This window comes from Suncus etruscus, chromosome 3 (assembly GCF_024139225.1).
Source record: "Suncus etruscus isolate mSunEtr1 chromosome 3, mSunEtr1.pri.cur, whole genome shotgun sequence".
Lineage (NCBI taxonomy): Eukaryota > Metazoa > Chordata > Mammalia > Eulipotyphla > Soricidae > Suncus > Suncus etruscus.
In genome coordinates, this window is record NC_064850.1 from 24,009,458 (window position 1) to 24,028,701 (window position 19,244).

The 19,244-nt window shown below is 35.4% G+C and overlaps 1 protein-coding gene and 1 non-coding gene across 12 annotated transcripts in view; both read left to right on the top strand.

The window, feature by feature from the left end:
- Positions 1-19,244, top strand: part of LOC126003964 (neurexin-3-beta) — a 1,607,127-nt gene that overhangs the window by 1,481,506 nt on the left and 106,377 nt on the right. The gene's annotated exons all lie outside the window — the stretch shown is intronic.
- Positions 14,391-14,523, top strand: LOC126005155 (small nucleolar RNA SNORA51). The gene has a single exon (XR_007494329.1). It is a non-coding gene; the product is annotated as a small nucleolar RNA SNORA51 (small nucleolar RNA).

A 19,244-nucleotide genomic window follows, 5' to 3' on the forward strand; every position in this document is an offset into this window, starting at 1 on the left:
TAAGAGACAATGAGTGAAACCATAGTAAAGCAAGGAGAGCTTGCATGTCAGGACCAGAATGATATAAATGTAGAAGACCACAGCCCCAAGGACTTACTTGTTTCCAGTCACAACACTATGTTTGCCCTTGGGTGATTATACGTAAGGAAAACATTGGCAAACTAACTTTTGATGCTTAGACATTGTATGGGCCAACATTTTACTTCTATTTTTCTGTTACTTTGCTGAGCTGCTGTGAATGACCCCTATTTTCTCATTGCTGTTTGGTAGCATTAAAAAAATAATAACTCCTACTGTGCCAATACTATACTCTTCTTTTTGGACTGGAAAGAAGTTGCTGTGAAGGAACTATTTTTTCTTCTTGATCTGAAAGGAAATATCAGGTTATAGTCATCCTCACATTGTTCAGCCTCTAACCAGAGACTAGAATCCTTTGTCACATTCCATGGTCCTTCCATGGGAGAAGCAAAATATTTCACACATGTGCTCAGACACGAAAGTATCAATGCACAGTTCTTCTTTTGGGGAAGAACTGAACAATTGCCCCTCAAATTGTTAACCTCTCTAAGAGATACCTAATCTTAGAAGGAAAAAAAAAAGAGAGAGATCCATTCCCTTTAAGGTTTGGTTTATTTGGTTTTTGGTTTTGGTTTTGGCTCTTAGTTGTAGGGCCACATCTGCTAATGATCAGGGGTGGGTCCTGAGTCTGAATTTAAGAATTATTCCTGGTGGTACTCAAGGATGCTAATGATCAAACTCACGTTGGCTACATGCATGGAAAGCACTCTATTAATTGTATTGTATCTCCAACCCAAAAAGTATTCTCTTTGAAGCTTAAACTCAAATTCAGCTTAAAGGGAGAATAGAGAACTAAAATAATTAGAACACTACTTTAACTGAATAGGTATTTTCCATTGTTGTTGTTGTTTCAAAATAAAAGAAAAGGAAAGGAAATATATTTACATGTAATAGCAGGTTTTTCAGTCCTTTGAAATTGAGACCAGTGAGTTGATGTTTATAGACTCTCTAAGTCTTTATTTCAGCCTGGGGAATGACTGCAGTGAACATAAGGGTAGGTAGCTCTTATTCCCAGCATGAGACCAGGATGGGACTGATGCCCATGGGGCCAGTTTCTGCTCACATCTGCCAAACTCTCTCTCCTGCCAGGAAACAGTTCTTTTTCCTCCTCTATTGCTTGATGTGATGAGTTGAAGGTCAGAGGTGCCCACTGCTTCCAGTGCATCTCTTTATACAGGCAGTGGGTGACTTTGAAAGACAGACTGCTATGGGGAGACTTTGAAAGCCAAAGGAGATTTTTTTCATCTTTAGCAGGCCAGGGCCAGAACATTGGTTCTCAGTGCAGAACAAGCAGTTTCAAAGTTATCTCCCATGCTGATATGAATGTGATAACATAGAGCAAAGAGGTGGCATAATGATTTCCTTTCAAATGGCTGCTTCACCATTTATCTTTGCACACTGTCAAAGACTGATATGGTCTGGAGTTAGCAGTGGCATGGAATAATTAATCTCGCACTAGGGAAATAACTTCCACATTTGTCTCTTGAGAAATTAGCACTGCATTGACAGGAAAAGTAGCTGAACCAGTGAGAAAGGAGAGGGGCTGTGTTAGTTTTGAAGTGCGGGCATCAAATAGGAGCAAGGATTCAGATAAGAGTTTTTATTAAATACCTATCATATGCAAAATTCTAAAAATATTGATTATTATTATACTACAGTATCTCCTGGTCTCTTGACACTCCAGTATTACTTCTGTATGCATATTTTATTTGTGAAATGCTTGATACTGCCATGTTTGTATCAGCATTAAGAGCTGAATTTCACTGAGTGCATATGTTTTTATAAAGGGTCAACGTCAATGGGAATGAAGTCTACCATACCAATTCTCACCAATGTAAAGTGACTTGGCATATAATTGCAAATAGTTCAGATAAGTAGTTTAAATGTAAATAGTTTACATTTTTCTTTCCCAAATACCTGGCTCTTATCTCTGGATTCAAGTATTTCTTTTTTCCAGACAATAGGGAAAGGAAAGAGAAATAGAAACATGACTATTTTTTCACAAAGGTGAGGTCCTGAATAGCGCTCATCACTTTGTAAATATCCTATAAGACACACTTGACTATAAAGCTGGAAAAATAGAGATTCACTTACATGTGGCTTTTATTTTTGTTTACTGTACCATGTTTTATTAATAATTTTAATTAAATTATTCTGAAATACACTTTTACAAAGTTGTTCATTACTGAGTTTAAGTTAGACAATAATACCATTATGTGTATTTTCTTATCAACAGAATATAAATTTGCAATACCTATTAATATATTAGTGTTATAAATATATTTTCTTATGATTGTCTTTTTTTTTTTTTTTTTTTTTTTGGTTTTTGGGCCACACCCGGTAACGCTCAGGGGTTACTCCTGGCTATGTGCTCAGAAGTTGCTCCTGGCTTGGGGGACCATATGGGACACCGGGGGATCGAACCGCGGTCCGTCCAAGGCTAGCGCAGGCAAGGCAGGCACCTTACCTTTAGCGCCACCGCCCGGGCCCCTCTTATGATTGTCTTAAAATAGTTTGCTTTGTTCTAGATAGATGGGACTGGAATGAGAGGACAATAGATATAGGACAGTTTGCCTTGAGGGTGTCAAATCTGGGTGTGATCCCCAGCATCCCTTATAATCTCCTGAGCCTGCCAGGAGAAATGTTAAGTACAGAGACACCACTGAGTGTGGTCCAAAATACAGAAACAAAACTAAACAAAAAAAGGTTATCTAATTGAGGAAAATACACTCTCTACCACAGAGAAATATTGGGAATACTTCCTTTCAAATTTTCTAAATTTCTAGAAACTTAAAAAAGCCGTAGAAACTGAGTCTACAGTTTGGTTTTGTTCCAGAGTCAAAATAACATCTTTAGGCTCCTCCTTCTTTCCTAGGCGCAGCCTTAATAGATGATGGGCTTTATGCTAAAAATTTGGTTTTGAGCCTTCTCTTTTATTCGGATACATCAGGTGCAAAACCCCAAAACAAATTCCTATGAGAGCATCGTGCAAAGAGTCAAATCTGTTATTTAATTCCTTGTAAATGGCCTGACTGAGCCAAGCAAAACAATAGAGTGATCTGTGTGAGCCAGCAGCAAGACTTTGATTTTGATGAGGAGCCAGGAAAGCCATCTATTGGTCTAGATCAACAAAGCTTTGTTCCTTCCAAAAAAAAAGATTCTGGTCTATGGAGAAAAGCACAGGAACAACAGAGGCCTACACATGTCTTTAGTGGATCAAGGCAAACAACCATGTTTGATTACCATGAAGTCTGACTGTGAATAATTTCTCCTGCTTTTGCTATTACTGGATTAATGTCAGTATTTCTAGTTTATTTCTATTTAATTTTAATCAAAGAAACTTTGATTTGTAACATGATACAGATTTCAGCTACATGCTATCATTTGATACCTGGATAATATATATTAGGATCTCTATCAAAAGTTCAATTGCTACAGCAAAGAATATGAATTAGCATTAGACCACATACTTTGCATCCATGAAGTCTTAGGTTCAGTATACAGCACTAAAAGAAAATTCCAATTCAAACCAAAAAAAATATAGTTTCCATGCATTACCATAAACTTCACCCCTTTGCCTGTTTAAACAGCTCCTTGATCCTTACGCTCTTGTAACTACCATTCTATTGTAAGAATCTAAGAAAATTTGCTGTTTTGTTTGCTTGTGTTTCTTTATGTTTCCTTTGTTTTGTGTTTACACTCTGGTGTTCTGTTATAGCTCTTTATATATGAGACTTTTAGTTTGAGATAGATAATAAATTAAATTTCAGCACATGTCCAAATTACATTTTTGTAATTTCACATCTTTTAAAGTCTCATTTGTCATCTTTAATTTATTTATAGAGGAGTAGTATTTTTTGGTAAGGCTAAAAAGATCAAGACAATAGCTTTTAGAATTGGTCTTGATTTTGTTCTCAAAAGTTGAGTGAAACAGCCATATATCTACACAATGGAATACTATGCAGCTAGTGGGAAAAATGAAGTAATGAAATTTGACTACATCTACATGGCCGTGGAGACTATTATGCTGAGTGAGTCAGAGGAAGAGAGATAGACATATATTAGTCTCCCTCACCTGTGAGATATAAGAAAAATAAATACAGTATTGCAATAATATCCAGAGACATTATAAATGAAAACCAAAAGGTCCAGCCCATGATCTGAAGCTTATAATAAGGAGTGGTGAGTGCAGTTACAACACTATTTGTACTGAAAATTACCATAACAATGATAGTAAGAGAAAGAAATAAAATGACTGTCCAAAAACCAGCAGAGGGTAAGGATGAAGGAAAATATGGACCAATGATGGTGGGAAAGTTTCATTGGTGAAGAGTGGTGCTTATTTGATGATTAAAACCCAACTACAAACATTTCTGTAATCACGGTGCTTAAAATTATTAAAGAAAAAAAGCCTTAAGAACGAAATGACCATTGGTCTAACAAGTTCCCTCTAACATATATATAATTCTATTATATTCTCACTATATTCTGTCTGTGAAGGCTATGATTTTTGAAAGGCTTGAAAAGCATTAAATAAGCTGCCAATTAGAACAATTCACTCTTGAGTCTTGGGAACTAGCTCTGCTGGTCACTATGGTGATTTAACTAAATTGTTTTATTGAGACATATTGGTGAATCAGATCTGGCATTTCTATTTTCTCTATAAGGTGAATTGTAGAAAGAGGTTCATTATAATAATTAAGGAAGATTTATGCAGTAAGAATATTTCTCCTCTATCCTGTCATACTGCTGGTATTTTATGACCCAAAAAAGTAAGTTCTGAATATTAACTATTTAATTCCAAGTACTGTGCTTCTGAATATACTGTTAGTTAGAATTTAATAAATCAAATATTGTTGAACACAATAGATTGGAGAAATACTCCAAGGAAATTTACTGTAGATTTTGGGTAGATTTCAGTGAGTCATTTAACTCTTTGGTCTCAGGAGCCATCTCACCTTTTGTGAATAGAAAACAACACCCTCCATTCTGAAATGATTCTGAGAAGCATTTTCAACATGATACGAGAACCACTCTATCACTCTTATTTCAAGATTCTCTTTGGAAAAAAAGTCAACAGCTCAGAAATACACTAACTGAAAATATCCCACTATAGGAAAATAGTGTGGGGGTTGTTTCACAATGTGGCTTCTGTGGTTGAATTAGGAAAAAAAAAAAAACTAGAGTTATCTGAGCTCATGATTCAACTGTGCAAGTAGATCAAATGGACAAAGAAAGCCACAACATAACCACTTTTCTGCCTCCATCTGCTTTGCTTCTCCAGAAAAGTTCCAAATGACAATGCCAAAGAGCTGACAATTATAAGCTGACATAAATTGCTAAATATACAGATCAAATTTAAAGTGTGACTTATTAGTTATTTTAAGCCATGATTTTACACAATTTATAAAGTCCTATATTTCTATTTTGATTAAAACAAAAGAAGCATCATGAAATAATTAAACATTCTTTAATTCATACATTCAATCTAGACCTGCTAAGTAATTTTTCCAACTTAACATCCATACTCTTACCACCTGCTTTTAAAATATTATGAATCAAAATCTACCATTTAAATACAGAAGCCTTCTTCACTCAGAAAATGTACCTGAGCTCATTAAAAATTTTTCCCTGTGAGCTTGGCTCTACAAATGACCCAGTTTAATAGCCTTTTTCTTTAAATTAGAATTTTTTCTGTTGCTTCTGGTTTATATTTTGTAAAAAAAAAAAAAAAAAGACATCACAAATGCCTATATTCGCCTATTGTTTAATTTATAGTAATCAAAATTCTAATGTATTTGCTTTTGTCACTTTTCTATAGTAACCAAACTAGTTACATTTTCTTTATTTCCCCTTTACATCTCCTAATTTATAGGTATAAATTAGAAGATAAATAGGTCACTTTTTTGTCACTGCTCCTATCCCTTTTGCCTATGTTATTGCCTATAGTACAGAGCCATCTCCTAGTACAATACATTATTAAACCATGAGATGCTTTATATAGTAAACAACTCCTATTTTTTATCCTGAGCCTATGCTATATAACATCAGCATTTCACTTATATTAGCTCAAACTAAGTACATTATAATTAACATGATCTCCTAGAATTAAATTTGATGGCCTGGCTATTTTAATTTATTTAATTGTAAATGTATATGAGAATGAGGAGGGGTGTGGAAGTGAGGAAAGTGGTCTTAAGAAAAATTCACATTCTATCTATTCTGTCTATTCTAAGACATTCTATGTGGTGGGCTAGAATTGTGCCACTCATATTTGTATTTCAGCTGCTTATCTATAAGGCAAATCTTTTCTGTGAGGCAAGAGGAAATTTAATTTGCAACCTATTTTATAAAGGATAAATTAAGCTACCAGGTGGGAATTGTGATCATCTAGGTAAGAGAACAGGGAACTTGCCTAGATGTAAAACTAGGTCTTTTGTGAGTTTCATTCATAATGACACCATAATAATAGCTACATGTGTTAAGCATTTATGAACCAGGGACTCTTTGATACAATTTTACATTTATTAATTCACTTAATTCCCCAATACCCGTCTGAATAAGATTGTCTTCATATCCATTTCATGTATGAGAAAACTGAGAAATCAGAACTAATAGTAAGCTATTTATCTTCTAATTTGTAGGTATGTTCAAAACTTTTCTAGTGCAGTTGGCTTACACACAATGGAGAGGGCATTTAAACTCATGTACTTCTTTTATTTTCTTTTGTAAAGGGTGGCTCACAAACAGCTCAGGGATACTAGGATTACAGCTAATGATTCATAGCCAATGAGGATTTGGGGAATGAGTGGTTCAAAAGCATGACTATTTTTATGCTGGAAATTATTAGGACCATACCAGGCAGTGCTCAGGTTTCTAGGTGGTGCTAGGGATAAAGTTAAGGTTTTAGGCATGAAAACAAAGCATATACCTTTACCTCTATGCTAGTTCCTTGAGCTGTGAACACTTGTACTTTTAATCCCTACTTATAGCATATTCGTTTTTTATTCTTTTGGTTTTGGGGACACACCTGTGGTGCTGCTCAAGGCTCAGTGCTTAGACAGTCTTGGGGGATTATATAAAATATTGGGAATCAAACCCAGGTCAGTCACATGCAAGACAATCACCCTACCCACTATACTATTGCTCCAGTCCCACTATATATATTAGTATGTTTTGATGAAAAAAAAAAGACTCTTTAGGACTGAAAAGAATCTGTTGGAAAACATATGAATATATTGTTTATATAAACAGTTTTAGTTGATAAACAATTATGTGTGCATGTATAAAATGTAGATTTATATACATACACATACATATATGTATAAATATATGTACATATCTAGGCCCTGCTTTTGGGTCAACTTACAAATTTTAAATCTACTATTGAGACCATTGCAAAATTTGTAATTGATGAATAAGTAAATCCAGATGTTTCCTTGAAACAGCAGCAACAAAAACTATAGGTGAAAGGCAAATAGAAGTGATAGAATCCTATACATAAAAATAATTCTAATTCATTTTAAAATAAAAATGAGTTTTAAATGCCAGTCTTCCACAAAAACTAAGAATGTACTCCAATGAAATGAAATAAAATAAAATCTGCCTCCCACTTAACAGCCAGCAAGACAAAATCCATATTGTGTCAAATGTAATATGCATAACTAGATTCACAATTTGGTTTTCTTAAGGAAAAATAATTTCGTTATCATTAAGCTCTTTCAGAAACTGGTTTTAATAATGTTCTTCAGTTATCAGGGGTATCATTTTTCCTTCAGGCAAGGAAGAGAAAATGTGCAGCTGAAACCTTTACTCTATGTGATAATGAAGTTGGTCCTTTTTCTGTGCAGAATTGCAACAATTCTTTATCACTCAACATGAGCTAAGGTGTGAAATCAGGCAGTTTCTCCCACCAGAGGAAATGCTGAGTTCACATATTTCCATCTTAGCATGATGAACTGGCTATGTTTTATATGAAGTAAACATTTAGTTCATTGGTTATTTTTTTAAAAAATGCATTGTTTTTGTTTTTTAAAAATAAAAGGAGTCCATTTGGAAAATGAATGTAGGGAAAGAGATACCCGATCATGAATGAAGAGGGGCTTTTCCAGAATGGAAAAAGTCAAATATGCATACAAATGGTGGTGAAATATAGAAATATACCCTAAAATTAGGAAATACACATTTCAAGATGGGATGCAGGTGAATAGGCCATGATGTGTTAATATCAAAATAATTGAGGATATAACCCTAATTAAAACCCTAAATAAAAACTAATCCTAAATCTATCCCTAAACCTAACCTTAAAATATAAACCTAGTTCTAACCTTAACCCTAAAAATACCCTTAATCCTAATCCTCAGAAAAACCCTGTCTCTATCCCTAACCATAACTATAACCCTACATATAAACCTAACCCTAATACTAAACCAAACTATAACTCTATCCGAACTCTAACACTAAACCTAAACCTAACCCTTACCCTAACCCCTAACCCTAAAAGTAACTCTAACCTTAAAAAAAGTAGTAATAACAGAGGAAACATTTGTATCAGGGAAAATAATTTTATGGGTTTATTTATTTGTTATAAAGCATAATAAAAGGAGAAAATCATCTGTTCATTTTGGGTTTTTTTTAGTTTCTGGTTTTGTTTTGGTTTTGGTTTTTGGGTTCACACCCAGTAGTGCTCAGCTCAGGGGTTACTCCTGGCTCTGTGCTCAGAAATCACCCCTGGCAGGCTCTGGGGGGACCATATGGGATGCCAGAATTCGAACCGCCTTCTGTCCTGTGTTGGTTGCGTGCAAGGCAAATGCCTTACATCTGTGCAATCATTCCAGCCCCAATCTGTTCATTTTTAACTTATATTGATCATATTTCTCTGTATGATTTTTCAATATTAAAGACACTAAGGACATTCCATTACTGTACTTGCTCACAGAATATGCGAGAATCTGTTCTAATGTTGATATAATTAAAACCATGGAAATTATTTTACCTAGCTTCAATATATAGTTTTATAACCACAAGTTTCTTAGTCAGTTATTTGATGTTAATTAATGGCAGTCACTGAAGATATCAACACTTTTTTCTCAATTATCTTTCATTAGTGATGATAAAAATGTATTTTTAATATTTCATGATATGTAACTTTTTTAAATCCTATGTATTTCTGGAGAAACTTTCTGAGGAGACTTTTCTTTTTTTCTTCATATATTTTGCCTTTCAAATTATTAAATTATTTCAGTTTATGATGGACACATCCAATGGTTCCTTTTTTTGTTTGTTTGTTTGTTTTTTTGTTTTTGGGTCACACCCGGCAGTGCTCAGGGTTTACTCCTGGCTCCATGCTCAGAAAATCACCCTTGGCAGGCACAGGGGACCATATGGAATGCCGGGATTTGAACCACCGTCCTTCTGCATGAAAGGCAAATGCCTTACCTTCATGCTATCTCTCCGGCCCCATACCCAATAGTTCTTAGGCATTACTCCAGGTTCTATGATCAGGAATCATTCCTGGTGGTGTTAGGGGACCAAATGCCATACTGGGGAAACAGCAAAGTACAAGACAAGGCAAGTGCTGTGTCCCCACTCATTCCACCCATTCTATCTTTCTAGCCCTACTTCCTTTAAACTCTTGCTTTTGGGGCTGGAGAAGTAGTGCAGCAGTAGGGCATTTATTTGCTTTGAACGCTGTTGTCCTATGTTTGATCCCCGGGCATCCTATAGGTTCCCCCAAGCTAGGAGCGTTTTCTGAATTTATAGCCAGGAGTAACTCCGGAGCATCATCGGGTGTGGCCCAACCCCACTCCCAATCTCTTGATTTTTATGAAAGGTGGGTCTGAAATCCAGTCAAATCAAATAATTTCTAAGAGAACTTAGCTAATTAGCAGCAAAAAAAAAAAGATTAGAATCCCATAAGCCTCTAGTGCTCGACTTTTTTATAATCAAATGCCATATTCTTATTAAAAATGTTTTTTATTGCAGTACTGAAATATAATTGACTATATCACTATGTATGTTTAGGGTTTATAGTATATACACTTGATATACTTTTTATTGCAAGATGATTCATTATGTTACATACGTATCATTTCTGTTGTGATGAGAACCTTTAAGATTTTCTTTCAGAAGCTTTCAAGTTTATAGTATAGCAGCTCTTTCTATAATCATTATAAATTATATTCCTAGAACTTTTTCATCTTATAACTGAAAGTTTATTTGTCATTTTATATTATATAGAATATATATAACTTTCTAGAAGTCTTTAGTGCTTATCTAGAATAATCTGTCATTAATGCTTCCAGTTCAGACTTTTTTGTTTGTTTGTTTGTTTGTTTGTTTTCAGTTTTTGGGTCACACCCGGCAGCACTCAGGAGTTACTCCTGGCTCTATGCTCAGAAATCGCTCCTGGCATGCTCGGGGGACCACATGGGATGCCAGGATTCAAACCACTGTCCTCCTGCATGTAAGGCAAATGCCTTGCCTCCATGCTATCTCTCTGGCCCCTGGTTCAAAATTTTGTGATTAAAGCTGAAAGTCAAATCTATTTTCACTTTCAATGTTTTGTACATAAATATAGAAAAATAAGTAAAGTTCATTTAGTACCTTAATGTACATGTGACTATCAGTTATATTTTATTACAAAATAATATTTACCATATCAACAGTAAACACTAATCTATTTTTAAAACGTCTTGGAAGTCCCAGTTAAAGAGAAGCGAACTTTGAAAACTCAGACATTAGGGCTTCATAATTTGTGGGCTTTATACAGAATTAAAGCTATTGTTGGAAGAAGAAAAATGATAGAATAATATGTTCAGTTGTTTTGTGAATTATGAAGCTGAGAGTGGGTAGGGATTAATTTTCTCTATTGCCTAGAATGTTTGTGAGTGTGTGTGTGTGAACACACAACTCATAAGCAAATAAAGTTTCAAACTTCAAACCTTTCACATGACTGTTTTCTCTGAAGAATAGTTGGTTTTTGTTTTTGTTTTGAAGCCACACCTGGCAACACTCAGGTGTTACTATTGATTCTGCAATCAATAATTACTCTTGGCAGGCTCTGGGCACCAGAGATGAAACCAGGGTCAGTAGCGTGCTGGGCAAATGCCCTATTCGCTGTGCTATCACTTCAGCCCCTTTGAAGAATAGTTGGGTATAAGTTTGAGCAAAATTATAAAATGTGGGGCCGGAGCAGTTGGCACAAGCGGTAGGGCGCTTGCTTTGCTCACGCTGACCTAGGATGGACCCTGGTTTGTTTGCCCTGAGTCCTATATTGTCCCTCAATCCAGGAGCGATTTCTGAGCTCATAGCCAGGAGTAACCCCTGAGCATCACTGGGGGTGGCCCAAAACCCAAATATATATAAAAATGTTTCTGAACAGTTCTCACATGAAAATCCAGAAGAACTACTTCAAGTTTTATTCTTTTATATAACCTGCTTGGGTGTTCAAAGTGAAGCCTAATCAAGATATCACTGTTTTCCTTTCAGATGTTTTGTTCAAATTTTTACCTTTGTAGAACTTAATTATTTTTAGAGGGTTTGATATTTCTGAATAGGAGATTGAACCCCACATTTGCCTTATAAATTTCCCTCTGCTAAAATGATGGTGCTATCAAGGATGTCCATGGAGCGATAGATATAGATACATTTTTGGAGGGCCACACCCAGAGGCACTCAGGTGTTTGGTTACTCCTGGCTCTGCACTCCTGGCTCTGCAGGGTCGGGGACCATATGGGTTGCCAAGGATCAAACCCAGGTTGGCTGCATGCTAGGCAAGTGCCCCACACACTGTGCTATCACTGCAGCCCTAGATAAATTTTTAATAAGCTTATATTAAAAGGGCACAATTCTATAGGTGGTAGGACAGATGCATTTTTTAAAATAAACTTTAGATTACTAAATTGTAACTCTGAGATAAATCATTAGTTTATCCACAAGACTCAGCACCTAGAAGTTACAGTTTCCGATAGTACCTACATCAAGTTTCCAGATGTTCAAAACATCCCAGTTGCAATTATTGTTTTTTTTTTTTTTTGTTTTTTGTTTTTTTTTTTGTTTTTGGGCCACACCCGTCGGTGCTCAGGGGTTACTCCTGGCTATCTGCTCAGAAATAGCTCCTGGCAGGCACGGGGGACCATATGGGACACCGGGATTCGAACCAACCACCTTTGGTCCTGGATCGGCTGCTTGCAAGGCAAACGCCGCTGTGCTATCTCTCCGGGCCCAATTATTGTTTTTTTAATGTAGAAGATTTGCACTTTTGCATATATTACTACTTTACTCAAAGACAGGGACAGAAGTCGAACTGCACTTTTCAACCCATTCATTAAAAGTGTAGTAATTTCATTTCAGATTTATAGTGAGCTGAAATTTTGGCAAAAGAAAATTCTCTGCCGTATCATTGGAGTGTTAAGAAATGTTAACTTCCTGGGCCGGAGAGATAGCATGGAGGTAAGGCGTTTGCCTTTCATGCAGGAGGTCATCGGTTCGAATCCCGGCGCCCATATGGTCCCCCGTGCCTGCCAGGAGCAATTTCTGAGCCTGGAGCCAGGAATAACCCCTGAGCACTGCCGGGTGTGACCCAAAAACCACAAAAAAAAAAAAAAAAAAGAAAAGAAAAGAAATGTTAACTTTCTAATGGCTTCCTTAGTAAGAAAGAGTTGCCTAATAATAACAACATTTTGCCATGCAGAAGCTTTTTAGTTTAGTTTCTGCATGGCAAAAGAAACCCTACTTAATGCAAGAAGACAGCTAACAGAATGGGAAAAAATCTTTTCACTTGATATATCAGATAAAGGGCTGATATCTAGAACATACAAAGCGCTCAGAAACCTGAGTCCTTCAAAACCAAACGAAGCCATAAAAAAATGGGGAGACGAAATGAATAGACATTTCTCTGAGGAAGAGAGAAGGATGGCCAACAAACACATGAAAACATGCTCACCTTCACTCATCATCAGGGAGATCCAAATCAAGACAACAATGAGATACCACCTCACACCAGTGAGGTTGGCTCACATCAAAAATAATGGGAACAACCTTTGTTGGAGAGGATGTGGTATGAAAGGAACTCTCATTCATTGCTGGTGGGAATGCCCCTTGGTCCAACATCTATGGAGAAAAGTCTGGAGAGTGCTCAAAGAACTCAGAATTGAGCTGCCATTTGACCCAGCAATTGCTCTCCTAGGCATATATCCCCTAGATGGAAAGACATTCATTCCAAAATACGTATGCACCCCACTATTTATTGCAGCACTCAGTATAATAGCCAAATCTTGGAACCAACCTCGATGTCCAACAACAGATGAATGGATCATTAAGATGTGGTACATATATACAATGGAATATTACATGGCAGTTAGAAATGATACAATCACAGACTTTGCAGCAACGTGGATGGACCTAGATCATGTTATGTTAAACGAAGTAAGTCAGAAGACAAAAGAAAAACACAGAATGGTAGCACTATTCTGAAACACCTAGAATACATAAAAAACAAAAAAAGGACATTGAAGAAGCATAACTGCTAGAACCACAAAGAAAGACTTCATAAACTCCATTCCCTGATCTGCACAGCCACCAAGATCTCTAGAAACAGGTCTGATTTTACCATCCAAGATAAAGTAGAAGTCTTCCACATAACACGAAAGCAGCAAGAGGAGAATAAATGATCTATTTTTTTTGACGTCTTTATTTTGGTGTGGAGATTACGGTTGATGTCTCCAATATTATTTTATTTTATTTTGTTTTGTCTTTCTCTTTCTTTTTGCACTTGAGTATGATTTGATTTCAGAACCGAGATTATTGTGTGGTGCCTGTTTTTATTGTTGTGGTGCTTATCGGTTATTTAATTCGATATTTTGTGTGTGTGTGTGTGTGTGTGTGTGTATTGTTGTGGTATTTTAATTACTTTTTTCACATCCTCTCTCAAACTGAGGTTGGAAGCCTCTAGACAGGACTCTGCCTATTTTCAGTATATTTGATTTTTGATTGAGAAGAGGACATATTAGGTGATGGTTATTCCCCTGATTTAATGTGAATATGTACCCAAAATACTACAGTGAAAGATATGTAAGCCATTATGGAAAAAAAAGAAAATTGTGTTTTTAATCAGAAACTTTCTTTGACTTACATGTATTATTATTATATTAATTATATTATATGTTATGTTATGTCACTATATTATGTTATATTAGTTTACCTTATTATGTTAATCAATTTTGTCCTTTAAATGAATTCTTACTTAAAAAAAAAAAAACAACTTTAGTTTGCCCTGAAGAAAAGAAAAAAATAAATAAAAGATAAAATAAGGCCTCCCAATTCTTACCACAGGCTGTGTTCTTTACACTGGCTGTATAGAAAGAGGAGGTACAGTAAAGGCACCCCATATACACCTCAACACAGGCCCCTTGCCGGGTATGTATTGTGAATTGGGGGACAAAAAAAAATAACATTTATTTAACATTAAAACCTAATATATTCAAATGGATAACATAAATATAAATTTAGATAAGCATATATTTAGAATATAAAATGTGGATAAAAGCTGGAGAATTTGACCAAAATTTGTCCTCAATACCTCATATGGTCCCATGAGCTCTATATGATCACTAACCACAGACATGTGTGGCCTCTAAAGCAAAGCATAACAAAGCAAATAGATGATAGCACAAAATTTCTATTAGAAATCTATTTATAATCTTAGGTTCTCCTTGTTTCAAAATTCTGAATATGTCACAGCCTCTGCATTGGTCTGAAATAAATGTATATGGGATTTTCAAATATATATTCTCTGAAAGAATGACAGACCAAAAGAATGAAAAGTAATTGCCTGCACCTGATATAGGAATACCTTAAAGAACAAAAATAAGAAAATTGGGGACCAGCGAGGTGGCACTAGAGGTAAGGTGTCTGTCTTGCAAGCGCTAGCCAAGGAATGGACCACGGTTCAATCCCCCGGCATCCCATATGGTCCCCCCAAGCCAGGGGCGATTTCTGAGTGCTTAGCCAGGAGTACCCCTGAGCATCAAACGGGTGTGGCCCCCCAAAAAATGTAAAAAAAAATAAGAAGAAAATTGGAGTGAAGTTGGGAAGCAGAAATAGTTAGAAAGAAAAGGGTTGAACAAAGTTCAAAGTATACTGGTTGGATAATTATTTAGAGTTCTGCTTTAAAATGGATAGAGATGCACTTTTGCCAATTGTGTTTAATGTATAGTGTGATGGCAAAGCCAGGAATAGGATAAGGCATCTGGATAGAGCCATCCTATGAATCTCATGTTATTGACCTCTTATCCACAAATACAACATTTCAAAGAATCCCATCTTTATTCATTACCACATACATATTCTCATATTTAAATGTAATATTATTTTATATGATCTAATTAATAGAGTAGCTGATTAATTTTTTCTCTTCTGTAGATGTCTTTGTTTCTTAAGTTGTGTGTCCTAATTGAATTCTGAATATGTCCAAGTATGATAATTATGCTAGATGTCAACTCACTGGGTAAAACAATATGACTGCATTTTCTACATACAACTAGATCTTTTCCTTGTTGAGTTAGTGAATTATGGAATCATTCTTCCAGTCATAGAGCTTCTGTCTCTTAAGATAAAACCTTAGGCTCATTTTTGATGATTTTTCTATCCTTCAGATTTAGTCAATAGATAGTAGCACTGGGATCTGGAGAGATAGCCTGGAGGTAAGATGTTTGCCTTGCATGCAGAGGGATGGTGGTTCAAATCCCAGCATCCCATATGGTCCCTCAAGCCTACCAGGAGCAATTTCTGAGCATAGACCAGGAGTAACCCCTGAATGCCGGCTGTGACCCAAAAACCAAAAACCAAACCAAAACAAAACAAAAAAATTAGATAGTAACAGTATTTCTTCTGCTATTTATTTGTCCATTGTCCTATATTGGGCTCTAATCTCTCTTCTAAGATACAATAAAAGTCTCCTAACAAGCCATTCCATATCTTGTTCCTCAATAGACCAATTATATTTGTACTGAAATTATATTCCCATATAAAATCATGCTTGTCAGTTTATTCAGAAACTTCCAGACTCCCATGATCTACACAAGTCTCAAATTCTAACCAAGCATTCATAAATTCCCCCATTTCATCTTTCTGGTCATCTCTCCTAACATTCCTTTATTTCAGCCAACATGCTGGGCTGCTCTTTGCATTCTTTTGAATGACTTAGAAGGCTATTGTCTTCATGTGCATTGTCTTCTCTGAAATGCTTGTTTCCCAAGGCCAAAATAAAGATTTCTCTGTCTAATTCCCTCTCTTCTACTAATAATATTTATTCACTACTGTGCTACAGGACTTTACTTTTAGTTGTGAAATCAAAATTAAATTTCTTTTTTTTTGGGGGGGGGGGTTTTGGGTCACACCCGGTGGTACTCAGGGGTTACTTCTGGCTGTCTGCTCAGAAATAGCTCCTGGCAGACACGGGGGACCATATGGGACACCGGGATTCGAACCAACCACCTTTGGTCCTGGATGGGCTGCTTGCAAGGCAAACGCTGCTGTGCTATCTCTCCGGGCCCTAAATTTCTTTTTTTTAACTATCAAGTACTATTCTCATGTCTATCTTTCTCCTTCTAATAGAAGGTGGCAAATTCCTATTGGCTAAAACTCTAGCTTTTGTCCCTTTAGACTTAGATTAAATGCTATTTATCCCTTCTGGCTAATTCATTTTCTGTTATCTCAGTTTCAGAACATTATAATTGCATATGACATAATATTAAAAAATTAGTGCTTGTTCCAATTTTTTTCTTGTTCTAATTTCTTATCTTCTAAATTAAATTGTATCCCTATCAAAGTTAGGTAACAAGCATTATATTCAACACATATATATTTCTCAATATGTTATATAACAGGTATTTTTCAGATAATACAATTGGCATATCTTCTTAGCAAAACAAAAGTACTTTATTGAAGATAAGTTATCTTATAATTAAATCATTCATGTTTCTTGGAATTTAATTGACTATATTGTGAAATATCTGATGCTTTGATATCTAAGAGATTCATTGACATGTTTCTTTAAATTGTAGGCACTCTTTTCAGAGTAAATATAAAAACCCAAAAACCCCAGAAGCAAATATTCAAAATTAATTTTATACTTTCTAAAAGCAACTATGTCATAATTATTATATTTTGTTATTACTTTAATTTCTCAAAATATTCAAGAATAGTATCAGACTGTTAGTGCAAATGTAAATTTATTCCTGAGTTAGAGTGTTCTGGAGAATTGTATGAAGAACTTGAACACAAAATTCAAAAAGGTTTGAACACAATACTAAGAAGTTAGTTATTTCTGGTTGTCTCCTCAATATCCAGACCTTTTCTTTTAACCTTATATGACATTGCTTATTCTTACAATTATTGTGGCATACTGAGCAATATATGAGATTGTGTGTGTGTGTGTGTGTGTGTGTGTGTGTGTGTGTGTGATAATGTGATTGATTTAGAAATACTGTATTGACATTGTTAGAACAGGGATTATATCAGCATTACTCTCCAAAGGAATTGGTTTTGTGGTCATTTGAACCTTTTGGTAGCATTGAATAAGAAAGTATAAATCTTTTTGGTTTTGACAGTGATTGTACCTCCTTTTATTTGAATTAAAAGATGAGTTCCCAGGGCCAGAGAGATAGCATGCAGAAGTTTGGTGGTTGGAATCCCGCAATCCCATATGGTCCCCCAAGTGTGCCAAGAGCTATTTCTGAGAGTAAAGCCAGGGGTAACCCCTGCTGGGTGTGACCCCCCCAAAAAAAAGGTTCCCTATGCTTACCTCAGCTCATATACTGAGGTATGAAAAGATGTGTGGACATAATTAGCAAATTGATAAAAGAAACTCTTTGTACTGAAAACTCTACGATGTGTCTATGTTAATTTCCCATTTACTTTTCATTCTCTTCTTTTTCTTTTTTCTTCTATTTATACATATCAGAATAAGTAGCATTATATATAATCTGAGATAGTATGTTCTATTACTATATCAAAATATCCTTAAATAAATGTAAAATGTCTTTATTTTTCAAATTCCTAGGAGATTGATTGCTACTAATTTATTGCTTTTATCTAATTATGTTTTGTTTGTTAAAGACTAGGACCTGGCCCATTACATGATGCTTTTTTTATCTCTAAAGTTATTTATCCCTTAAGGCCTTGAGAACCTTATAATCTCAGAACCACAATTTCTTCTCTTTATAATTAAACAATTGTAGAGTATCCTAGGCAATGAAAGTAATGTGTGCCCTGTAAAAAATTTGTAATTGTTGGATAAGGGAAAAATATTATAACTTACAAATATTTAAAAGCTTTTACAACTATTACATTTGATAGTTTTTTCCAGATAAAATAAGACATGACAGAAAAATACTAGGCAATATTTTGTGGGTATTATATTTGATAATTTTTTCCAAGTTACAGTAAGATGCTACAGCACAAAATGCTAGCCAGTATTTTGTGGATTTTCCCTCAAAATAATAAAGTCAAATGAGTATTAGTATATTAAGTGATTTAATTCTGCAATGTCCCAATAGAGAGAAGCAATGATTTTCAAGTAGTTGGTTTATAGAGGCAAACATTGTTGATCCTAGTTGATGTGACATAAAGGTTCATTTTAGGATTTTGGTTACATTTCTTTTTTTTCTTTTTTTTTTTTTTTTTGGTTTTTGGTTTTGGGGCCACACCCAGTAACACTCAGGGGTTACACATGGCTATGTGCTCAGAAATGGCTCCTCACTTGGTGGACCATATGGAATTCTGGGGGATCAAACAGAGGTCTGTCCTAGGTCAGCCATGTGCAAGGCAAACACCCTACTGCTGCCCAGTGCTCCAGCCCCCATTTCACATTTTCTATAACAAAAAAGTACTTTAAACGTGGTACCTTTAATTAATGACTGCCAATAATTATTTCATTGTTCTATCACTACAATGAGGCAATTAAATAGGAATAGTGAAAATCAACTTGGACTTGCCTGGAAAAAATGTGTCTGCTTGTTTGTTTCTTTTGTGGTGCATTATTTGGACTATCTTATCTATACTCAAGTTTTTGTTTTTTTTTTAACCTGGATCTTTGCTCAGAGATCACTTCTTGTGTTGCTCAGGGGATTATTTGTGGTACTAGAATTAAATAGGAGTCCTTA